The sequence below is a fragment of the Dendrobates tinctorius genome, unplaced genomic scaffold (genome assembly GCF_039654945.1).
Source record: "Dendrobates tinctorius isolate UK_male_01 unplaced genomic scaffold, ASM3965494v1 ptg000199l, whole genome shotgun sequence".
NCBI lineage: Eukaryota > Metazoa > Chordata > Amphibia > Anura > Dendrobatidae > Dendrobates > Dendrobates tinctorius.
In genome coordinates, this window is record NW_027361866.1 from 1,725,070 (window position 1) to 1,745,195 (window position 20,126).

The 20,126-nt window shown below is 44.1% G+C and overlaps 1 long non-coding RNA gene across 1 annotated transcript in view; it reads left to right on the plus strand.

Annotated features, from left to right (window-relative positions):
* Nucleotides 1-553: 553 nt before the first annotated feature.
* Nucleotides 554-20,126, plus strand: part of LOC141056756 (uncharacterized) — a 31,891-nt gene continuing 12,318 nt past the window's right edge. Inside the window, exon 1 of the long non-coding RNA XR_012221927.1 lies at nt 554-1,553. This is a non-coding gene — a long non-coding RNA (uncharacterized lncRNA). The remainder of the gene's footprint in view (nt 1,554-20,126) is intronic.

The window sequence follows — 20,126 nt, forward strand, 5'->3', positions numbered from 1 at the left end:
TCACAATTTCTTCTTAATGTAGCAATCAATACTCCACATTGACCACATACAGTACTGTTTGGCAACATGACAGGGCTCGGGAGGGAAGGAGCTCTATTTGACTTTTGTAGTGCAGATATTCCTTTTGTAGAGCAACAAAATGCCAGACCAGCAGACACTTCTCTCAAGTTACCCTTTTGGAAATGAAACCCCTTGGGAATCCATCTACAGCTGTAAGGATGATTTTTGTTCCACAGGTGTTTCTCAGAAACAAGCAGCAATGTTTGTTACAATTTGCCCAATACATTGTGGAGCCCAATTGGACAGTGAAGAAAAGATAATTACATATTTACCACAAAAAAATTGTTTTAGCTCCAAATTTTAAAATGGTAGTAAAATTTGTAGCACAATTTCTGTTGAACATTGAAATACCCCATCTGTGACTGTACAGTACTGCTTAGTCATGGTGAGACTTGGGAGAAATGGAGCGCTATTTGCCTCCTGGAGCTCAGATTTTCCTAGAATAGTTTGCAGACTCAATATACAGAGCCCCTAAGTGCTAGAAGAGCAAAATCTCCCCTCAAGTGATCCCATTTTGAAAATTCTACCCCTTTATCTACAGGTATAGTGAAGATTTTTACTGCATAGGTGTTTTCCAGAAGCAAGTAGCAGTCGATGTTGCTGAATGAAATTTTCAAACTGCCGATGTAGTGCCCAGTACACATTAGTGCCCAGCTCATGCTTCTAGAGACACTCATTCATAAATTTAGCAGGCTCTTATCGTTACAAAACACCAAACGTGGATGCTACATGTGGTTTAAGTACACTGGGGTTCAGAAGGGAGGGGTATATTTGGATTTGGCAGCACAGAATTTGATGAATTTATTTTGGGGGACGAGGAGCCATTTGCTTTTTCAGAGCCTTTGTACTTCCAGAACATGGAAGCCCCTATATGTCTGTTAACAGATGACAGACCTGAGCTGGGACTTGCTTATTTTATGGATTGAGTTGAACCTTTTGTTAGGAACATTTCACATAACATTTGGGGTCACATTTATCCTTCACACTATGCTGAGCACTTACATTGGTGTTTCCATCTAAATCTCAGAGTGGTGTGATTCAGATAAAACCTCTGAGGGAGTCACTCACTATAGTGAATTAGGATAAAAATATAAGTAAAAAATGGGCTTCCAAATGCGCTGCGAAGGATGTAGGGAGAATGTTCTTTTCTTATTCAATTATTTTTCTTAAGCTAAGCATTACGGAACTGGTCCATCTACTTTATCAGGCTAATACAAACTGAGTAATATATTCTGTCATTTATAGTACCATAGTGACATTACAACCTTAACTTCCAATCACATTAATTTACAGGCATTAAAAATTTACATATAATGTTAATAACATTTAAAATACCTAGGTTCACCGCAAAACACACTTAAAAATTATTTGCAGATGAAAACAAAGTACAATATGTTTAAGGGAGGGACGAAGCCACTGATTACACAAGAGGTCATTGACCATAAGTTTGTCCTAAGTGAACAAAGCTCAAAAGTGAAGACATGAAATAGCAGGTAGGCATCGGTGGTGTAGAAGAGACTTAAATGTGATTTTCTTTTACTTAATTTATAAAACTCTTGTCATGATTCATATCTTCTAAATATTACTGACAGCATCACTAGGATAGGGTCATTATTAGCATTACACTTCCTACTTCCATTATAGCTGTAAACTATTGCTCTTCCTATTTCCAACACACGTCATTATACTTGGGGCTCCCTGTATAATGCAAACTATGGATTTTATAGGATGCAGAGGCTGTTGCTCTTTGCCCTCGGCAGATACTGCAAGTGTTATGTTACACTTATTGTGTGATCATGATTGCTTGCTGGATATGTTGTGCTTTACATTGCTTCGAATGTGTGGTGAGCAGGGGTCAGAGTGATCCATGGATGTTTGTAGGTGGGAAGTCAGTCATCATGGTCAAATTGGCATATCACTCAGTGTTGGAATTCAGGGGAGGCAAAGACTGCGAGTCTCCCATATGGCCAAGGGGAGTAGATATATAAGTAGAACAAAGAGGTCATGTGCCCTCTATAACAGGCAGGGTGTAGCCTTTGGTGTGACCAACTAAGCACAATAATTCAAAGCTAATAACTGTGACCGGGTTAATTAGCCATATCTAAAGACCTCCATCCAAATTAGATGACTTTTTCACCAAACGCTTAAGGATAGTTTCACACTAGCGTTTGGGAGTGCTGCGTAGTTCCTCTGTGAAGCTCCGCCCACTGCCGCACCTCCTTCATTCAGCTCCGCCTACATCTATATGCGGCCTGCGTACCTATCTTTAACATTGGGTATGCAGGCCGTGCGGATGCATCCGCATATGTCGTTTTGACGATGCGGCGACCACAACAAAATACAACACATTGCGTTTGACGCAGGTCGCCGCAGCGTCAAAATGACGCATGTGGAGGCATCCGCATATATCCGTACGGCCTGCATACCCAATGTTAAAGATAGGGTACACAGGCCGCATGCAGACGTAGGCGGAGCTGAGCGGAAGAGGTGCGGCAGTGGGTGGAGCTTCACGGAGGAACTACGCAGCCCTCTGCAGCTCTGCCAAACGCTAGTGTGAAATTAGCCTTAGTGGATCGTTCAGCCAACAGCTATCTTGGCTGACTCTCCCATACAATGGAGCGCTCACTTGGCTCAGTGCTACTGTGTACTCTGATTTCTGAGAGAACAAAGTGATCAGCAGTCCAAAATCGGATATGTCTGATTTACATTTACATCTCCCCTCACTATCAGTTGACCATTGCCCCTGTACACATTAGAGTGTTGGGCATACCAGTTGATATTTGATGCGTTCGAATGACTTTACCCTAATGTGTATCGAGGACTGACAGCTGCATTTGTAGATTTTTGTGTACGAGCATTCTTGTGAAACAGGCTGCCAATCGCCAGATAAACAAGCAAAATGTTCGTTCATTGAGTGAAATTATTTTTTTGTGCAGCACAAAAGATCATTGTTCTCAGTGGTGCATAGTCCTGAGTAAACATGACATGAACTCCCAAAAGCTATGGCAGCTTAAGGTCCCGTTACACGCATCAATGTCCCAGCGATCCCACCAACGATCCGATGTGGATGGAATCGCTGGGACATCGTTAACTGATCACTGGTGAGCTGTCACATAGACAGACCCACCAGCGTTCAGGACCAGCGAGCAAGCTGGTTTCCAATGTAAACAGTGGGTATCTAAGAGCCGATCTTGCTGGCGATCTCGCTGTGTGTGACGTGGCCTTTATGAGCTCTGAACAATCTGCTACAGATCACTCAGTGTGCATCATTTACTGCCGTCTGCCTATGTAATCAGGCTTTTAAATGTCCGTTTATGGGTTTGTGTAAATGGATCCTAAATCATAAGAGAAGCTAAAAATCTAGTGCTGCCAGGGTGAATACTTATTATTGCTCTGTGCTAAGAGGGTGAAGCCCATGTCAAGTTAGATTGGCTGTTGCTTGCACAAGCTGGTGCTGTTCCTCTGTTTGTGTGCATAGAACCACTACCAACCCAGGGGAATGACCAGAAGATGGCCCCAGGACCTATGGGATCGCAGCTGATTTTTTCTTGAGGGAAAAGATTTCTTAAAAAACAGGCAGGGAAATGTTTTGCCTCACAAATAGAATCAGCTGTGATCCCGTGCTGTTCAGTTTGTATGCTCTTTTGCATTCCACCCTGGCCAGGAGATGTGGTATGTTCAGACCATGTTCTAGTACAGTCAGACACAGCCATTACGCAGCACATAGCGGGGGCACTTTTATAGGATTATCTCAGCACAGAAACAATTTTTTTAACACATCCAATTTTGGAACTTATTATTAATCCGAGATCTATTGATTAAAATCAACTTTGTTCATGGGAATACCCCTTTAAGAAGGATGACTGTAGAACCAGACATAGTGCCCAACTGTGGAAGCTTCAAAACCTGCCCAGGTTGTGGAGGTGCATCTCTGTCACTCTAAGGCCTCTTTCACACATCAGGTTTTCGCCGTCAGGCGCGATCCGGCGCTTTTGACAAAAACCGGATCCGGCGAAATGCAATGCCGGATCCGGTTTCCCCCCCATTGACTTGCATTAGAGCCGGATCGAGCCGGATGGCCATGCGTTTCATCCGATTTTCGCCGGATCCGGCAATGTGACGCGATCCGGCGTCTGGAAAAAACGGCTACTGTAACGTTTTTTGTCTACGGCGAAAAAGCCGGACACGCCGGATCCGGTGTGTCCGGCTTTTTCATACAATGAAAGCCTATGAGCGCCGCAATGCGCCTGATCCGGCGACGGCCGGATCCGGTTTTTTGGTCTGAGCATGCTCAGTAGCTCTGCCCACAAGACATATATAAAAGCAAGACAGTGTGACCCTCAGCCACACCCAACATGCCACCCAAGCCAAGAACCAGGAGAACCAGCAGACATCTGCAGCAGCAGCACCATCAGCACCACCCCAAATGGAGCAGCATGCTGAACAACGGGAGGGGAGTCCAGCAGCAGATGAGAGACGGTAATTATCATATCCCCCATTCCTCCAAACTAGGGCTATGGAATATCAAGATATTCATTGGCCCTTTGTTTCTCTTTATTCAACAGCCGCCCAATAGATGCAGCAGCAGCAGCAATGGCAGCAGCAGGAACACCACCCACAGCCATGGAGTCTGGCCATGAGGAAGACAGCACATCTTCTTCTGGGAGCCCTCCCTCGCATCGTCAGCGTTTGACGGTAAGTTTTTATTTCCAAAATCCATCATCTCTGGAATATATGTCTATTCATTGCCTTTTATTTCAAAACAGGAATCACAAGATGAAGAGGAGCTCCCAGAAGAAGAAGGAAGGGGTGGACAGACACTTGGAGTGGGCTCACAATTGGTAAGTTTTTTGCATCAAACGCAGAAACACAACATCACACTACACACAACACATAGAAAACAATGTTCTGCAGACCACACACAGCAAACAAATGCCTACATCCAAACTCATAACATTTTTTGTTTTCTTCTCTAGTCTTCCCAATCTGGTGCTCGGCCAAGAGGTCCTCGCAGTGCCTCCCGGGGTCGTCGGCGACAGCAACGCGGCGGTCACCAGCGTGTAAGTATAAATATTTTTGCTTTGGTTTTTTTGCACTTTTTATTTCATTTATTTTGTGGAGGCTAATTATGTTATTTTTGTCTTTTTCTTTAACAGCCTTCACAGCGTGCTCCCGACTCTGACGGTGAGGATGGAGGGATTGATGTGGACCGCCTGATCGATTTCGTCAGAGAAAGGGAGCCGCTATGGAATATGGCTGACCGACGCCACGCTGACCTTATCGTTACCCGACGACTCTGGGAGGAAATCTGTTCGCTCCTTGTGGACCGCTGGGAGGACCTCGAAGCTCGGGCCCAGATTAAAGAGCGTAAGTATATACAGTACCGGTTGCTTGATTTAAACCAGTGTTTCCCGAACTCCAGTCCTCGTGGTCCCCACGGATCATGTGTTCAGGATTTCTATTTACTTTGGAAATCCTGAAAACATGACCCCTGGGGACCATGAGGACTGGAGTTTGGGAAACACTGATGTTGTATACTAACCACTTTGTCCTTTCTCGTTTCAGGGGAGAGAATTGTGAAGCGGTGGCGGTCTGTGAGGGATCATTTCAAGAAGGAGTTCAATAAAGAGATGCGGGCCCCGAGTGGATCTGGAGGACGCAGGAGCAAGTACAAGTACGCACGAGCCCTGTCGTTCCTCCGGGAGACAATGCTCACCAGAAGGTAAATATTACACACCACATGTGACAAAAAAATGTTTACATGTAACTTTTTTTCAGCCAGGGCCATACCATGTCACTATTTTAATTGTTTTTTTTTCTCTTTATTCCACAGCACGGTGAGCAGCACTCAGGAGCCTGCACGATTGGACCCTTCTGAGGCGATCCCTGAGGAGACCGGCACCGAGGGACACTTCGACCGCCCTGGTACATCTGCACCTTCCCAGCCTTCCCACACATTCGACCCATCTGTCCCATCCACCAGCACTGGAGCATCGTGGCCGCCTACATTACATGAAGCTGCTGGTGAGGAGATTGCTTTCCCTTTACCCCACCCTTCTGCCCCTGCCACCTCTAGTACACCTGCGGGTACTGGGCGGCAGCGGCAGAGGGGTCAGGAAAAGAGTTATGCGCCAGAGTTCTTGCATCTGAATGCATCTTTCCAGAACTGTCTAAAAGTCTTGTCAGAGCAAATCTCCGCAGGCTTTCAGCAGATCAACTCCAGCATTCTGGAGGTGAAGACACTTCTGCAAACCATGCATTCAGAAGCAAGATCTTCGCCAAACCACACCTTTTTCAGGTCTGTTGTAGAGCGCATGGCAACACTATCTCCTACCCAGCAGATGCATGTAATGCATTCGTGCCACGGTGCTCTACAGCAGGTTACCTCCCAACCTCCACCTCCCACCACTGCAGTTCCTCCACCTGCACCCCCTCCAGCCACTTTCCATCCTCCCCCTCCTATTACATCTGCACCCCCTCCATCCACTTTCCATCCTCCCCCTCCTATTACATCTGCACCCCCTCCAGCCACTTTCCATCCTCCCCCTCCTATTACATACCAGCAACCTCCCCAGTACCAGCAACCTCCCCAGTACCAGCAACCTCCCCAGTACCAGACATCTCCCCACTTCCAGCAACCTGCCCCGTACCAAACTCCTTCCCCGTACCAAACTCCTTCCCCATACAACTTTCCATCAACATCATCTGCTCCTACAGTCCCTGCCCAACCCTCCACTCCACCGCCCACCACCTCTTCTGCCTCCCACATGTCCACCCATTCTGTAGCTTTTTCCACACCATCACCTCTAACTGTTCCTTCCCCACCACGATCCCAGTCCTCTCTCCACACTCCCAGTGTCGAAGTGTCCCGCAGCCCCTCCAGCAGTATTTCCACCCCACACTACACCGAGTTATAATGTTTTTTTTGTAATAAAAATGCCCATTTGGTTGGTTTCAAAACTTTATTAAAAAAGTTTTTTTAACTTTAAAAACAGTTTACAAAAAAAAATATTTTAAATAAAAGTTAAATTATTGTTTACACTGGTTGTCTGTCATTTCTTTCTGCGGCGAAATATGTTTAAAAAAAAGGTTAAATACAGGGTATTTAAAAGGTAAAAAGGTATTCAAAACCAGGTATATAACTGTGGTTAAATTTTAGCTTTTTGCCACAGTTGTGTTCCTGGTTGTGTTTGAAGCAAAGTATTTCACCTAAAAAGTTGTGTTTATTGTTGGTGATTTCCTAACAATGTACACAACTTTTGTTAAAAGGTGAAATACTTTGCATAAAACACAACCAGGTACACACCTGTGGCCTAAAGCTAAAAATAGAGACCATGACAAGATAGCCAACTTTGGTTGGCAAAGGTATATACTGTTGGTACAGAAGGTACACAAGTTTGGTTAGGGCACAAATCTTTCACACTCTGTCATCCTGTCAGTGTACTCTGCCTTGAGGTGACAAAGTATAGTGCAAAATTGTCCCTCATTACTGAAACCGTCACAGAACTTCTAGTGGTAATGTCATGGTAATCTTGCAAGGTGGTTTCTTCAGAGGTGTCCTCAATGGAAATGGGTTCCTTGCAGATAACAAAATTGTGGAGTACCACGCAAGCTTTGATCACCTCGTCAACAGTTTCTGTCTTGAGGTTGATCGCAGTCAATAGGACCCGCCATTTGGCTGTCAGAATACCAAAGGTACATTCAACCATTCTTCTTGCTCTTGTGAGGCGGTAATTAAAAATGTGTTTTGGTTTTGTCAATCCTCTGCTAGAGTACGGTTTCAAAAGGTGTTCTGACAGCTGGAAGGCTTCATCCCCTACACAGACAAATGGCATAGGTGGACCAGATGTTTGCGGCAGCGGTCTAGGGGGTGGGAACTGGAAGGTGTTTCCATACAGTTTACGCCCCATGGCAGACAGTTTGAAAACTTGAGAGTCATTGGAGCGGCCATAGGCCCCAATATCAACAGCAATAAATTTGTATTCCGCGTCAGCGATGGCCATGAGGACAATTGAAAAATATTTCTTGTAATTTAAATATTCCGATCCCGATCCGGCTGGCTTTACAATGCGGATATGTTTCCCGTCCACAGCGCCCAAGCAGTTGGGAAACTGACATATCTGTTGAAACTTGTCAGCAATTTCAATCCACCTCTCTGTTGTGGGCTCTGGTAAAAACTCTTCAGCTAAGGAGTCCCACAGTGCACGGCATGTGTACTTCACTATTCCAGATATGGTGGAAATCCCGAGTCTGTACTGGAAATGCAGTGACGAAAGGGATTCTCCAGTTGCAAGAAATCTGTGGGGAATTAAAAAACAATAAATTAGTTTTAAATCACAGCATTACATACCAAAACTCAGCTATAACACTTGGAGATACAAACTACCACCAACAAGATTGCAGTGAAAGTGTGCTCTGATGCGAGCATATCCAATAAATGTGGCTTACCTTAAAGTCACCATCAGACACTCTGCGGGTGAAACAGAGAAGCGGCAATAGGTGTCCGCTTTTCTTATGAGGTGTGCAATGCGCTCCACCAAGTAATCAAAATTCTCCATTTTCATCCGAACATATCCAAAAAATGTATCCGGGTTTCGTCGAAGGTCCATGCAGAGTGTAGAATAGACCCCACGCGTCATTCTCTTGGCTGTGATGGGGTGGATCCACAAACGTCGTCTACGATGCCTGATGCGCTGCTGTCTCGCTCTCTCCTTCTCCAGAACAATCACCCTCAAACGATTCGCCTCCGCTATAAAATCCGCCAAATTCTTCAAAATATTTCCAATCACAACATCCATCTTCGCCAGTAACTTGCTCTTCTCTCCAACCTGCACTTTCTCCTCTCCAACCTGTCAAAGAAGGGCTGTAGGAACACGCTATATATAGTTTTCCAGTAGCCAATCCGTTCGGAAGGCCACAAGGGTCAATTTTAAAAACCGGATCTGGCGTAATCCGTCGAAAAACGGATAGAAAAACGGATGAACCGGATGAGACGGATCCGTTTTTTTCTGTCAAGAACAAGACGGATCCGGCAGAAAAACGGATCCGGCACATCAGCTTTTACAAAACATTTGCCGGATCCGGCGTTCCGGCACGACGCCGGATCGCGCCTGACGCCGAAAACCTGATGTGTGAAAGTAGCCTAAGCATTCACCCAGTGTGCCATTAAAACATTTCCTGTGGATGTATATAGACAGGTCAAGAGAGTGGACCACATTCCTGCACATGAGAGCACAGAAGGGGCACCCCTTTCTGTGAGAAACAATGGTGGATAGGTACCCTCGAAGGAGGCTGAGTGCACGCCGTCATTTCCTGAAATGTAGCTGACTCCATTAAGTAGTACTTCAGCCACTGCATCAAAAGCAACTTAAGTAATAATCGGGAGCATATGCTAGTGTCCTTGACACACAATTAGGGAAGAATATTTGGTGGTACAACGGAAGAGGAATATGAGAAACATTAATTTTTGATTGTGATGTTGGTGATGATGACACTGATCAAGTAATACTTGAGCATACGGCCTCACTACCAGAAAGACAAGTGTGAGGAAAAGAGGTAGGAGGACAACTTGAGGTTTACTCAGATTTCTGGACATTTTGCTTCTCCTAAATGAACAGGTGATATTGCTTCAAGTGCTGAAGGAAAGTGTAGTGCCTTGTATTTTCAAGCCTGAACATCCACAGCTTATTTTCCTGCTGCAGAGACTGCAAAAGGCCAAAGATTTATCTGTCATCAGTATGGAAAAGAAATCCCACTGTCACGGTTGGCTGGCGAGTAAACTTAGACCAGGGGCACCTTTCCTGGCCCTGACACTAGGGGGCACCCTAACTCGCCCTGTTCCCCGGGATACCTCAGATGGCGAGGATGCTGGGGCCTCCGCCCTAGCCCTGTCTCCTAGCTTTAGCCCTGCGTCTGTCCCCTTCCCCCCTCCCGGGGAAGAGAGGTGCTACCGTGTACCGAAGTACACCAACCCGACAGGGGAACGAGACAAGGGTAAAAGAAAATTGCACTCACAAATAATACTGTCGCAGGCAACAGAGGTATACACCATGGTGTGATGGACGGGGGGAGAAAATAAAGCAGGAATGGATGAGGAATCTCCAAGCGTACAAAGGAAGCAACCGTCGTACAAAAACTCCTGCAGCACTCCAAACACCAGCTTCTCTCTCTTCAGGTCTTTGTAGCAAATGCTAACTCAGACAAGATCTGGCCTGCAGACCTAGTTTTTATAGAAGAGAGGAGTGGTTAACTAAGCACAGCTGAAAACAGGGATTTCCAAATGGACGATTAACCCCTGTCCTGCTGGAAGAAAAAAAACACCCTTAATACGCCGGAGAATTTCTTCTTCTCAGCGGCAAAGCAGGAGCCATCAGATGCTGCGGTCTTCTGGCTTTGTTCTGTCACGGTAACCCCGTGACACCCACACTCTATATGCCTGCATGTGCACTAATGTCAAAAGTTTGGTCACCCAGACAATTTTGTGTTTTCCATGAATACTCATACTTAATCAAATGAGTTGCTAAATGAATTTAAAATCTAGTCCAGTTATTGACAAGGTTCGAAAAAAAGATTTTTATTTGAAATAATTTTCTCCTTCAAACTTTGCTTTCATCAAAGAATGCTCCTTTTGCATCAATTACAGCATTGTAGACCTTTGGCATTATAGCAGTTAATTTGCTGAGGTAATCTGGAGAAATTTCACCCCATGCTTCCAGAAGCCCCTCCCACAAGTTGGTCTGGCTTGATCAGCACTTTTTGCGTACCATACGGTCAAGCTGCTCCCACAACAGCTCAATGGGGTTGAGATCTGGTGACTGCGCTGGCCACTCCATTACAAATTGAATACCAGCTGCCTGCTTCTTCCCTAAATAGTTCTTGCATAATTTGGAGGTGTGCTTTCGGTCATCGTCCTGTTGTAGGATGAAATTGGCTCCCATCAAGCGCTGTCCACAGGGTATGGCATGGCGTTGCAAAATGGAGTGATAGTCTTCCTTATTCAAAATCCCTTTTACTTTGTACAAATCTACCACTTTACCAGCACCAAAGCAACCCCAGACCATCACATTGCCTCCACCATGCTTGACAGATGGCGTCAGGCACTCTTCCAGCATCTTTTCAGTTGTTCTGCGTCTCACAAATGTTTTTCTGTGTGAACCAAACACCTCAAACTTGGATTCGTCTGTCCATAACACTTTTTTCCAATCTTCCTCTGTCCATTGTCTGTGTTCTTTTGCCCACAATCTTTTCCTCTTATTAGCCAGTCTCAGATATGGCTTTTTCTTTGCCACTTTGTCCTGAAGGCCAGCATCCCGAACTCGCCTCTTCACTGTAGACATTGACACTGGCATTTTGCGTGTACTATTTAATGAAGCTGCCAGTTGAGGACCTGTGAGGTGTTGATTTCTCAAACTACAGACTCTAATGTACTTGTCTTGTTGCTCAGTTGAGCAGTGGGGCCTCCCACTTCTCTTTCTACTCTGGTTAGAGCCTGTTTGTACTACTCCCTTCAGAGGAGAGCACACACTGTTGTAGGATATCTTCAGTTTCTTGGCAATTTCTCGCATGGAATAGCCTTCATTTCTAAGAACAAGAATAGACTGTCGATTTTCACATGAAAGTTCTTTCTTTCTGGCCATTTTGAGAGTTTATTGGAACCAACAAATGTAATGCTCCAGATTCTCAACTGGCTCAAAGGAAGGTCAGGTTTATAGCTTCTCTAATCAGCCAAACAGTTTTCAGCTGTGCTAACATACTTGCACTAGGGTTTTCGAGGGTATTCTAACCATCTATTAGCCTTCTTACACAGTTAGCAAACATAAAGTACCATAAGAACACTGGAGTGATGGACGTTGGAAATGGGCCTCTACACACCTATGAAGATATTGCATTACAAACCAGACGTTTGCAGCTAGAATAGTCATTTATCACATTAACAATGTATAGAGTGTATTTCTGAATCATTTAATGTTAGCCTCATTGGAGAAAACTGTGCTTTTCTTTCAAAAATAAGGAAATTTCTAAGTGACCCTAAACTTTTGAACGGTAGTGTAGGTTTCACCACCACAACTAGACCTTCTTTTCAGGCTCCTCCATTAAGGGTATGTGCACACGTTGCGGATTCGTGTGCGGATTCTCTGCAGAATTTGCAGGTCAAAATGCTTGCATTTTACCTGCAGATTTACTGCGGATTTCCTGCTGATTTAGTGCAGATTTTGCCTGCGTTTTTACACCTGCGGATGCCTAGAATGGAATAGGTGTAAAAACGCTGCGGAATCCGCACAAAGAGTTGACGTGCTGCAGAAAATAAACTGCTGCGTTTCCGCACGGAATTTTCCGCAGTATGTGCACAGCGGTTTTTGTTTTCCATAGGATAACATGGTACTGTACATCCCATGGAAAACTGCTGCGGATCCACAGGGCCAAATCCGCAACATGTGCACATACACTAACATTGTCTGCGGCATAACCTGCTACCGGGTTTACCGCAGAAGAAGAAAATTGTGTCTCAGCATAACTTTCAACCACACATCGCCTCCACTCTTTATCGGGGAGGCCACCAACCTCCTCCTGTAATGACATCACCTCTTAAGCACCAAATCGGTTTCTCAGATTTTGTCTACCACACAGTCATCATCATCATAATCATTATCCCTGTCTCTTCTGATAATTGCCTCAGTGTGAAAAATGTCCTGAGTTTCATTCTCCTGTGCCTATTACATACTTCTAGATTTGTCCCTGACACTGCCCCTAAGAAAATGGTAGAGAAAGACACACAACAAAGCTAGGTGTATGATTCTTGTCCTCCATCTCCTTCAATCCCATATCATGTGAGTACAAAGGCTGACTAAAATTTTGAAGTAGTAAGCTAATTGTTAGAAAGGACAATATCATCCCGCTAAAAACAATACATTTTATTAATTTTCTTAAAAAACACCATTACACCATGTAACAAAGACACACAATTGATAAAGAAGAAAAGACAGAGGACATACAGAAACCTGAGGATGTATTGCGAATCGTTCCTTTGAAAAATATCCAATAATTATATACATATATACAAAAAACAGACAGCAATGTCCTGTGATTCCCTTGTCTTTTACCTGGACTGATACTGTCTAACTGCTGAGGTTGGCACCCTACATTTGACAAAGTATCTCACACAATCCTTATTTAAAAAATGACTAAGGGTCTGTGCACACGTTGCGCGTTCTGCTTTGAATCCGCAGCAGATTTGGCCCTGCAGATCCGCAGCAGAATGCTGCGGTTTACAGTACCATGTTAGTCTATGTAAATCCAAAAACGCTGTGCACATGCTGCAGATTTATCCGCGCGGATTTTCTGCAGATTTGAATCCGCAGCATGTCAATTCTTTTGTGCGGATCCGCAGCATTTTGACACCTGCTCCATTATAGGAATCCGCAGGTGTCAAAATGCAGGGGAAATCCACACAAAATCTGCAGAAAATCCATAGTAAATCTGCATTAAATCTGCAGGTAAAATGCAGATAATTTTACCTGTGGATTTAGCAAAATCCATGCGGAAAAATCCGCAGGGTAATCCGCAACGTGTGCACATACCCTAAGTATGGAATGGACAAGGCAACTGTTCGGTGGATTCATAACTGGCTTAGTGATCGGACCCAAAGAGTGGTTGTAAATGGCTGCATATCCAGTTGGAAGAATGTCTCAAGTGGGGTACCACAGGGCTCTGTCCTGGGCCCTGTATTGTTCAACATCTTTATCAACGATTTAGATGAAGGAATTGAGGGTAAGCAGATTAAATTTGCTGATGACACAAAGCTAGGAGGGATAGCTAATACTAGAGAACAGAGAGAGGATTCAAAAAGATATAAATAAACTGGAGCAGTGGGCAGAAACTAACAACTAACAGAATGGTTTTTCACAGGGAAAAAGTACTACATCTGGGCAATAAAAATGAAAAAAAAACATACAGAATGGGAGGAATAGGGCTAAGCAACAGCACATGTGAAAAAGATTTGGCTATACTAATAGATCACAGACTGAACATGAGTCAACAGTGTCATGCAGCAGCAAAAAAGGCAAATACAATTCTAGGATGTATTAACAGAAGCATACAGTCTAGATCACGTGAAGTCTACTCCTCTTTGGTCAGACCTCATCTGGAATACTGTGTCCAGTTTTGGGCACCACATTTTAAAAAAGACATCAACAAACTGGAGCAAGTTCAGAGAAGAGCGACCAGAATGGTGATCTGTCTGCAAGCCGTGTCATATGAGGAACGGTTACAGGATTTGGGAATGTTTAGCTTGCAAAAGATAAGACTGAGAGGAGACTTAATAGCTGTCTACAAATATCTCAAGGGCTGTCACATTGTAGAAGGATCATCTTTATTCTCATTTGCACAAGGAAAGACTAGAAGCAATGGGATGAAACTGAATGGGAGGAGACACAGATTAGATATTAGAAAAAACTTTTTGACAGAGTGATCAATGAGTGGAACAGGCTGCCACGAGAGGTGGTGAGTTCTCCTTCAGTGTAAGACTTCAAACAGAGGCTGGACAGACATCTGTCTGGGATGATTTAGCGAATCCTGCTTTGAGCAGGGGGTTGGACCAGATGGCCCAGGAGGTCCCTTCCATCTCTACCATTCTATGATTCTATGAAATGGCACCCCATGTTGACTGAAACTTCGGAAAGAAGTTGTTGTGAAATGCCTTTTTTAGACCTATACTACTAGGAGGTTGAGAGATACAAGTGTCATTGTAAGAATTGAAAGTCGGAAATTTGAAATATTAACTGTTACGGCAACGGAGGAGGTGGACTGTGCAGAACGCAGTCTGATTCTAACTGATGGTTTCGCTGTCAGAGGTAACATTATCCTGTTGTGACTGAGAAGAGTTATGTATCATATATTTGACTATACCCTCAGCTTCATCTCCACTAATACACTCATTGGAGGCAAATGAGTATATTTGTGTTCTGCACTTGGTAGTTCTTTCTTCTGGACAACTGGTGGCAGTGGTGCTGCAACTAGTTACTCCCACATTCTTAGCCATGGTATGAAGTTTTTTCTTTCCCTCTACTTTGTATATTGCCATTCCCACTCTTTTTTTTCCTTTACATTTTTTACACAAGTTAATTAAAGTTTCTTAAAATGTTCAACTACAATTATTAAATCCTCGACGAAAAGAACTGAACAAGAAACGCTAGATATGTGCACATGATGCTCAAAAAGCCTAATGCGACAACAGCCTTTAACCCTTTCACGACATGCGCTGTATACGCTGAGCCCACATCTTTTCCGGCACAGGTGGGCTGATTTGAACAGCTGAAATTTGCCCTTTACTTCGCTGGTGGAATCTAACATGATAATTATTAACTTAATAATTATTAAAAAAACAAACATGGGCTGCGGAGTGAAGGGATTAATATTGATGCAGCATGTACGGGTCTCAAATTTGACTATTTAAAGGGTTTTCCCACAAGCAAAGTAAATTTTGATTAATAGAATGAACATACCACAGCTCCTGGCCAGGGGAGAAAACAAAAGATAGTATACAGACATTGCAGCATGAGATCATAGCTGCTGATTTTTGTGAAGTAAAACATTTTCGCGTTTTCACTGTTTACTTCCCTTCTTCCCAGAGCCAACTTTTTTTTTATTTTTGGGTCAATATGGCCATGTGAGGGCTTGTTTTTTTGCAGGACAAGTTCTACTTTTTAACAACACCATTGGTTTTACCATGTCGGGTACTGGAAAATGGGAAAAAAAAATCCTAGTGCGGTCAAATTGCAAATAAAAGTGCAATACCACAGGTTTTTTTTTACCATGTTCACTAAATGTTAAAACTGACCTGCCATTATGATTCTCCAGATCATTACGAGTTCATAGACACCAAACATGTGTAGGTTCTTTTTTATATAAGTGGTGAAAAAAATCCAAAATTTGTTAAAAAAAAAATTGCCATCTTACCAGACTCGTGTTTTGGTAGCACGTTATTGCATTTTATTGCTAAAATGTAAAGTGCTGCAGAATATAGAAATAAATTTATTATTATTATTGCAATGTAGCGACAACCAAATAAACTTAATACTGGCTTTTTGAATTTTTTTCTCGTTACACCGTTTAGCAATCAGGTTAATTTTTTTATATTGATAGATAAGCGATAGGCAACTCTGAACACGGCGATACCAAATATGTATACCGTATATACTCGTGTATAAGCCGACCCCACTAATTTTGCCACAAAAAACTGGGAAAACTTATTGGCTCGTGTATAAGCCTAGGGTGGAAAATGCAGCAGCTACTGGTAAATTTCAAATAGATACCAATAAAAGTAGAATTAATTGAGACATCAGTAGGTTAAATGTTTTTGAATATCCATATTGAATCAGGAGCCCCATATAATGCTCCATACAGTTCATAATGGGCCCCATAAGATGCTCCATACAAAATATACCCCATATAATGCTGCACAAAGGTTAATAATGTCCCCACAAGATGCTTCATAGAATAATATGCCCCATATAAAGTAATGCTCCATAAAGGTTATGGCTCCATAAGATGCTCCATAGATTATGCCCCCATAAGATGCTCCATAAGATACTCCATAGATTATTCCCCCATAAAATGCTCCACAGATTATGCCCCATAAAATGCTCCATAGATTATGCCCCCATAAGATGCTCCATAGATTATGCCCCCATAAGATGCTCCATAGATTATGCCCCCATAAGATGCTCCATAGTCTATGCACCCATAAAATATGCTCCCAGATGCTGCTCCATAGAATATGCCCCCATATGCTGCCCCATAGAATATGCCGCCCCATAGACTATGCCCCCATATGCTGCCTCACAGACTATGCCCCCATATGCTGCCCCATAGACTATACCCCCATATGCTGCCCCATAGGATATGCCCCCATATGCTGCCCCATAGGATATGCCCCCATATTCTGCTCCATAGGATATGCCCCCATATGCTGTCCCATAGGATATGCCCCCATATGCTGCCCCATAGGATATGCCCCCATATGCTGCCCCATAGGATATGCCCCCATATGCTGCCCCATAGGATATGCCCCCATATGCTTCTCCATAGGATATGCCCCCATATGCTGTCCCATAGGATATGCCCACATATGCTGCCCCATTGGCTATGCCCCCATATGCTGCTCCATAGAATATGCCCCCATATGCTGCCCCCATAAAATACTCCATATATTATGCCCCCATATGCGGCTGCAAAAAAAAATGCCATACTCACCTCTCCTGCTCAGAACCTCAGCTGTCTGGGGGCCATCACTGCTCACCGCTGTTTGCCATGTTGTCTGTCAGTGACGCTCAGGCAGCAGAGGGCACGGCGCGCACTAACCACATCACCGCGCCCCCTGCTGCCTAAACTTCACAGACAGAGGATGCAGCAGACAGTGGTGAGCAGCGATGGACACCCCGGACAGGTGAATATCGCTATACTTACCTCCCCTGGTGCGGTCTGTGCAGCGGCAGCACCGCTTCACCACGGTCTCCCTTCCTGCCTTCATTCCATCCGCAGCTGTTGCCAGCATGTGTCAGCTGTATAGATCAGCTGTCGCGTGCCCGGAAAGGTGCGGGCTCAGCGCCGGAGCCCGCACCATACAGGGAGAGTCCAACATGTGCGTATTATAATGTCACATGTCAGAGAGGGGTTAAAATCAAGCATCTAAAACTGTGTCTCACAGAAACAATCAGCTGTGATCCCATGCTGTAATGTCTGTATCGTTCCTTTGCACCCTCCCCTGCCCAGGAGATGTGGCATGTATAACCTACAATTGTTGGTGGCTAGCCAGTGGGCCAATTTAACCCCTTCCTGACATGAGACGTACTATCCCGTCCATGGGACCCGGGCCCCTATGCCCATGGACGGGATAGTATGTCTACCGCGATCAGCGGCGCCCACGTGGTGAGCGCCGCTGATCACGGCCGGGTGTCAGCTGATTATCACAGCTGACACCCGGCACAATGTGTCAGGGGCGGTCACGGACCGCCCCCGACACGTTAACCCCTTGCACACCGCAATCAAACATGATCGCGGTGTACCGGGGGTTAAAGGGAAGCATCGGCAGGGAGGGGGCTCCCTCCGTACTTCCCTGAGCCCCCCACGGCAGCGCAATGTGCAGCGCTGCTGCCGGGGGCTCCTTTCCTGCAGGCCCCCGAATCCAAGATGGCGACGGGGGCCTTCGGGGGCCTGCAGGAAGCTGGCTTCCTCAGTGCCTGCAAAGCGCTGGCATGAGGAAGCCTTCTGCAGTGCCTGTGACAGATTGCTGATCTGTCACAGTGATCTGTGATGAGACAGATCAGCGATCTGTCACAGGACAGTGATGTCCCACCTGGGACTATTTAATAAAGTAAAAAAAAAAAAAAAAAAAGTGTTAAAATAAATTTAAAAAAATCGCCAAATAAATTAAGAAAAAAAAAAAAATATTCCCCCAAATAAATCCATTTTTTAGAAATAAAAAAAACAAAAAACAATAAAAGTACACATATTAGGTATCACTGCGTCCGTAACGACCCGCCCTATAAAACTGTCCCATTAGTTAACCCCTTTAGCGAACCCCTTAAAAAATAAAAAACGAAGCAAAAAATAATGATTTATTATCATACCGCCAAACAAAAAGTGTAATAACGCGCGATCAAAAAGACGCATATAAATATCCATGGTACCGCTGAAAACATCATCTTGTCCCGCAAAAAACAAGCCACGACACAGCATCATCCGCAAAAAAATAAAAAAGTTATAGCTCGCAGAATAAAGCGATGCAAAAATAATTATTTTTTATATTAAATAGTTTTCATTGCATAAAAGCGCCAAAACATAAAAAAAGACCTAAATGAGGTATCGCTGTAACCATACTGACCCGAAGAATAAAACCGCTCTATCAATTTTATCGCACGCAGAACGGTGTAAATGCACCCCCCCAAAAGAAATTCATGAAACGCTGGTTTTTGTTCATTCTGTGTCCCAAAAATCGGAATAAAAAGCGATCAAAAAATGTCACATGCCTGAAAATGGTACCAATAAAAACGTCAACTCGTCCCGCAAAAAATAAGACCTCACATGACTCGGTGGGTCAAAATACGGAAAAATTAGAGCTCTCAATATGTGGTGATGCAAAAACTATTTTTACAATAAAAAGCGTCTTTTAGCGTGTGACAGCTGCCAAACATAAAAACCGCCATAAATAGTAAATCAAACCCCCCGTTATCACCCCCTTAGTTAGGGAAAAATAATAAAATAAAAAAAATGTATTTATTTCCATTTTTCCATTAGGGTTAGGGTTAGGGCTAGGGTTAGGGTTAGGGCTAGGGTTAGGGTTAGGGCTGAGATTAGGGTTAGGGGTGTGTTGGGGTTCGGGTTGGAGTTAGAATTGGGGGTTTCCACTGTTTGGGCACATCAGGGGCTCTCCAAATGCAACATGGCGTCTGATCTCAATTCCAGCCAATTCTGAGTTGAAAAAGTCAAATGGTGCTCCTTCCCTTCCAAGCTCTGCCATGCGCCCAAACAGTGTTTTACCCCCACATGTAGGGTATCAGCCTACTCAGGTCAAATTGCAAAACAATTTTTGGGGTCCAATTTCTCCTGTTACCCTTAGGAAAATAAAAAATTGGGGGCAAAAATATCATGTTTGTGGAAAAAAATGATTTTTTTATTTTCACGCCCGAGCGTTATAAACTTCTGTGAAGCACTTGGGGGTTCAAAGTGCTCACCACACATCTAGATAAGTTCCTTAGGGGGTCTCGTTTCCAAAATGGGGTCATTTGTGGGGATTTCCACTGTTTAGGTACATTAGGGGCTCTCCAAAGGCAACATGACACCCGCAGACCATTCCATCAAAGTCTGCATTCCAAAACGTCACTACTTCCCTTCCGAGCCCTGACGTGTGTCCATACAGTAGTTTTCTCCCACATATGGGGTGTCAGCGTACTCATGACAAATTGGACAACAACTTTTGGGGTCCAGTTTCTCCTGTTACCCTTGGGAAAATGAAAAAATTGGGGACTAATTGATCATGTTTGTGGAAAAAATACGATTTTTTTATTTTC